The sequence below is a fragment of the Morone saxatilis genome, unplaced genomic scaffold (genome assembly GCF_004916995.1).
Source record: "Morone saxatilis isolate NCDOM2014 unplaced genomic scaffold, NCSU_SB_2.0 Contig4, whole genome shotgun sequence".
In the NCBI taxonomy this organism is placed as follows: Eukaryota; Metazoa; Chordata; class Actinopteri; family Moronidae; genus Morone; species Morone saxatilis.
This window is the reverse complement of record NW_023339984.1, coordinates 6,600,348-6,606,379: the sequence shown is the minus strand read 5'-3', so window position 1 is coordinate 6,606,379 and position 6,032 is coordinate 6,600,348. Positions and strand designations below refer to the sequence as shown.

Below are 6,032 nucleotides of genomic sequence, written 5' to 3'. Positions count from 1 at the left end.
CTCTCTCGCTCTCTCTCTCTCTCTCTCTCTCTCTCTCTCCCTCCCTGCTTCTCACATTCACGTAGTCACTTCCTGGTTGGGCCAGATGGCAGGTGGGGTTTTCATGGAGGGAGGGGTGTGTGTGACGAACAGAGTTGGCTTAGGCCACTGAGTACAAGCTGCTCCCATGGCCTTCGCACAAGTCACCCATCAATAGAGCTCCTACAGCCACATCGCCAGGCAACGGCCAGCTCTGACACTGTTCATACACCTGTTTACAGTGTGGGTGCTCGACCCTGTTGGAGCTTGGTCTCCAACATACTAAAACACAACGGAAACAGGTTTTACTTGAGCCACAAATTATATTTTTCATGAGATGTTGAGGTAGCCAGTAGAATCTGAAATGCTTCTAAGGTTTAGCTCTCTGCATTTCATAATATTAGATAAGTATTTATTAAAATGTGATGTATTCTTAGTAAGGAAATACCAAAAACCTTGGTTGTGGAATTTCATGGTTACTCCTTAAAAAGGTCTTACTGAGACCTTGATTATGATGGCAGGTTTATGAGTTTAATGTGAAGTGTGTTTTCTTTGTTCAGCATTGCAAGGGCATTAAACCTTTCCAATAGGCTGTTATGCAACAGGCTTACAATAAAAAATACACTTGTATGGATATAAGAGCTAGACAGATAAATTGGCCCAAGTGATATTAGCTTATTGCAGATAGATTTGTATCTGTGTATGTGTCAGCTGATAGAATTCTACTACAGAAATGGCAGTAGAAAAATTAATCAAATGTAAGGAATCCTTATCAAACACATTCATGTTATGTGTATCTAAAGACAATGCTTTATTCATTTATTCATCAAACGTTTGTGGGTTGTACTACGATGCTAATGGTACTTTTTTAAATGTATTTATGTAAAAGAATTACTTGGCAGATTTTTCTTCACACACTCAAATATCACAAATCCATTGTCAGTTGGGCTAAAATGTATATTATCACTATAGTTTACAGCACAAAAAATATTTCCGCTACAAATAATTATGTGCATTTTTTTTCTTTCTCTTCATCTCTTCATGCCTCTACAAATTAAATATTCTGAAAAGGGGGCTGCACAGAACTCATAGACGCAGCATACAAGCCATGATAAAAGTGTTGTCTCAATTTGTTACGGGTTGGGAACCAGTGGTTTGCACCAGCACAGTCATTTGAGGTTGGTTCAACTCTTAATCAGACGCTGTAACATTTATTGTTGCTGCTGTACTGGTGATCGCAGCTTTTTAAACATCACATACAGTTTGATGTTCACAACAGATTGCAAGCTCCACCTCCGCCTTTGCATAAATGCATGCTCTGCAGGGTGTAAGCTCTCACAGAGTGCCATCATAAAACCGAGCAGGGGTGGGGAGGAGGGGTTGTTATCGTCCAGTCTCAATCAAAACATGATCTGGCACAGTCTCCCTCACTGTGGATTTCTCTCGCTCAATGAGCCCGGCCTTTGGAGTGGCCTGTGTAGGTTCTGAAGCCAGGTTGTGTAATGCCCACCACCCACTCAATAGCTGCTGCCCGCTGATATGCTGCTACTCAGGGAGATCACTTTAGCGCACAAGCAGGAGATGGCCAGAACGAATTGTTTCTCACTCCAGATAATGTACTCCCACCTGCTCTTCTTATGTGGGCTCTGGTTCTCACCTCGTTTTTGTGTGTTCTGTGACAAGAGGGAGGGAGGAAAAGCATGTCTGTAGGTGTACTGGAGCAGAGTGATGGGTGGATTGTGTGTTTGCTGTGATAAAGCCAGAGCTCTGAGCTGGAGGAGTGAGCCGTTTCAGCGTTTCTGTTTGATTTGCATCGACCACTGTCGTACCACGCTCGCACAGATGAGGTGGCTACAATTCACAGTGACCATCACATCGGGTCTTTTTGGCCAGTGATTAAACTCTCGCCATCGCCATGTCACCCCGCTGTTTTTCTTTGCCAGAAAGTGACAGCTTTCCAAAAGGTCAGCTGGAGGTGCAGTCCTCCCACACACAGTGTGTTTGACGTGTGCTTCAGGTGAAATTGCAGCCTCATACTCGCTCACCGGACTCCCTCCTGCCGCGCTGACTTCTGAAAAATATTGTTAATTCCCTGAGTTTGAATGTAGCCCCTACATTAGAGTGGCAACCTCGAAAACACTATATTGTCACAATAATTGCTCTCTTAGTGGTCATATCTTTAGATAGTATTAAACTCTAGAGCACAGTTTGATTGAATGTTTTTAGAACAATTGCTGTACAGAGGAGATGGTTACTTATTACATCCATCTACACAATGGATACATTGCATTGTTGCCATTGGTGATACTCATAGAGGCCCTTTATCAGGTCAGCAGCAGCTTAGATTAGTTTTTTTCCTCAGTGATATAAGCTGCCATTGCTGAAAGGATTCGATGCCATCAGGTTGTTTCCATAGCAATAACCAGCCTTAGCGGCACCCTTCTGGATAAAGCAAGATTAATCACTTGGATTGCCTAGTTGTGTTGTCCTTTTTTAAAATACAGTCATATTTTATTGCATCTTGACATTAAGAGGTACCTTAACCCTTAATGTGAAGCCTTAATGGTGTCTAGGATGCAAAAAACAGTACATAATACAAATATCTGCAGAGAGTGGCCTTTTGTATTTGATTTCTTTCAGGAATAAAAACAGTTCTCTTGCTTTAATAGATGTTTGTTTTTGCAATCATGCAGTTTTATAGGCTTTAAGGGTCGATGCAGGTTTTCTTTCATCAAATGTCAGACAAATACATGTTTACCCCAATCAAAACTTTATTTAAACAGTAACATGGACTTTCTTACTTCATCACCTAAGCAAATGAGGTATTTTACTCATGATTTAACTTATTTAATTTGCAAAAATAGCATCAAATTAGGGTTTTTTCTGTAGGACATATATTAAATGAGTCCAAACAGTATCGGAACTTAAAACAAAGTATATCCATTTCTCATATTACTGAAAATGACAATGTCTCTCTCAAGTAGAAAATTAAAAAAAGGCTTCAGATAACAGACTCAAGTCTAATTGAGTTTTATTGAAGAATATGATATTTACATGGCAGGAGTGAATTGCATGCACAGGCTGCTCACTCATTGTCATTTATTGTAGATTATAAAAAAAAATTGGGGATTGGTTTTACAAAGAATAATATGGGAGGAATGGTAAAATAGAAAGCAGGTCCAAACTGACAAAAAAACATGAAGGTATGCAGTCATTTTCTCGTACATACAGTTGATACCAGTGCCAATGAATGAGAACATTAATATAACACAATTTAAGTTCTCTTCGTTCAAGTATTGTTTTTAGCCATTTTTGCCCGATAAATCAATTTACCTTACAACCAATCTAAAATAAACCAGCGCTGCATGTTTTATAGCAATATTGCCTTGATTGCAAGAGGGAGTAAGGACACCTTTTAGAAATCGGACACAAATAACAAGGCTCCTTTTTTGAAGTTGGTTTCCACTTTGGATTTAAACACTTACACAGTGAGTTTAATAAAAGACAAATGGTAAAGCGGAGGTTTACGATACAGTCAAGGGGAGCTGATTCTCAGAGCTGTCTCACGAGGCTCGTAACTTGAGCTAATTGCTCTCAAACGCTGTCCTCCAGCTCCCACTAATTGGGTATCTCTCTGAAAGACTTTTTCACAGGCTCTTATTGTAATTCTTGCTGCTAGACACAGTTCATAAAGCGACAAACAGCCTTACGGAAAGAAAGCCTGTGTCCTTTTCAAATTAGATTTCAATCTATTCACCCTGTTGTTAATTACTTAATTAGCTGATTGCTAGAAGAATAGATGATTTGCGGCAGTTTTACATCATACATGGATGCCATGCTTATCGTTGCTATCACCGGGATAGTATTCGCATTTAATATTGCTGATGGTTGCCTTTGTTTTTGTTTATTACAGCTTTTAGGTGAATAAGTTGACTTTCCAAACTTGTTTACTGAAGTAGAAAGGCATAAGTCAATTAAGTGTGTTAATATTAATTGCTGTTTAGATTACACTGTAAATTAATTCTGTGACATTAGACAACATCTCTAACATGCTGTAGACTTTCTTCTATATTATTGAGATCTATTCAATTTATTTCCATCTATTCACTCAGCACAGTCAGTGGATTTAAACCCAGGACTATGCTGTTCTTCCATTTGAATTCACCAAATAAAAACTAAAATAACTCAAGTACCACTGGGGCTAAATAAGCACTGCATCAAGGAAAATGCAATTAGAGCGTAAAACCATCAAGTAACAAAACATTAAAAGCACTGCAATAGTAATTACAACTACTTCAGGCTTATTCAAGCTACTAAAACAGTTTATACAACATAACGTGTAAACTGGCTCGATAAAAGAACAGTGCAATACAACAGATGTAGTGATGAAATGAAAGGGAATAAAAGTTTTTTTAAAATACTCAGTGAGGTCAGTATTTCACATACTTTTGTGTGTGTGTGTGTGTTCAGTCTCAGGAAAACCAATGGGAATATATTCAGGTGTGGAGTATGCTAGCCTGCTAGGCAGCTACATTAGGGTTCAATGCGGGGAATTTAGATCCCAGGATCAGCAGGGATTTCTCACCTCCTCTCTTATTTCCCAGGGAAAATACCTGAGGGAAGCCCAGGATTTTTAGTATTGTATTATACACAGTATTAGTATTTGAGTTCTTATTCATATATGTGCTCCAAAACAAAGACACTTTCTCCAAACCTCATTAACTCCACGACACAAAACACTCTTATAGTCCATGAAGGCCACTATTACTGTGATATAACTGGATTTACTTTTCAGCTGCAGGTTTCAGCTGGCAGCTTATAGACCAGCTGTGTAGTTGCATATTGTTCAGAATCTGCAGTTGCTCTTTCAGGCATTCTGTCACGTTTCCCAAACAAAGCTCATGCCAAGTAAGAAAAAGCCTCTTGATGAAAATTAATGCAGATTTTGTAGGCTGCCACTGCACACAGGACAATATATGAACATCAGGCTTTTTTCACCTCCAACATATTTCCACAGTAAGATTGTCTGCTTTTAAAATTGCTGTTCTACTGCCACAAAAAAACAAGAAGAAGAAGAGTTAAATAAAGTTTTATGAGAATAATAATTATATAACACATACTGTCTTAAATATTCTGTGCTTAGAAATCCCAGGATGGATCCATGGTCCAGTTGGGAACCACCGATAAAGTGGTTTATCCATAATACTAAATAAGTTCAGATCTAACTGTCTCCTTGAACTAAGCTTTATAGAATCTACAAAACTGACCACAGGCTCTTAAATCAGATGACTTCACTTGCACCCTGTCAGTCAATGGCTGCTAAGAAGCAAATCTTCCGTGGCCTCTGCTCCCCTTGTCTCCCCAGGGAGTAATAGAGTATAGGGTCACTAAGGGTGATGGGGAAAACCAATCCTGGTTGAGTGATTTGCGCTTCCTGATTTCTAAAGCGGATAGGTTCATCATAGAACACTCCCTTGATGCTATTTAACAGCTGCCCGCTGTTAGTAACTGTATAGAATTGATATGACACTTAGACTAAAGTAAGTCAATTAATATAGTGAATTTAACTCTGCTAAATTCCTGGGAATTCAAGTGGAATAATGGACTGTCAGTCCTAAATGCTCTCAGCAATTATCTATATGTAATTGCTATAAGAAGCCAGATTTGTAATCACAGTTAACAGGACATGTTAAGAAATGAATACATCTGAAAGCTTTCCAGTGGTTTCAGCCAATGAACTTTTAGTGGATTTGGCAAGGATAGGTGTGTTCAAATTAAGTCTTACTAGCCAGTTGTAACACCTCAAGGTTAGAAAGAGGCTGAAAGAGGATGTGAAAAGTAAGGCACGAAAATGCACACTGAAGCCAGTTCTTGTGATTCCTTTCCATAGTGGACAACTATTTTATGAAGAAAATAGTGTGCAGCTCTAAAGTATTAACAGGTGATAATAATAATAATAATAATAATAATAATAATAATAATAATAATAATAATAATAATATTTATTTTATTTT

General features: G+C 38.5%; 1 protein-coding gene across 2 annotated transcripts in view; it reads left to right on the top strand.

The window, feature by feature from the left end:
* The window catches only part of LOC118338540 (serine/threonine-protein phosphatase 2B catalytic subunit alpha isoform), a 63,241-nt gene that overhangs the window by 30,797 nt on the left and 26,412 nt on the right, over window positions 1–6,032 (top strand). The window lies entirely within an intron of this gene.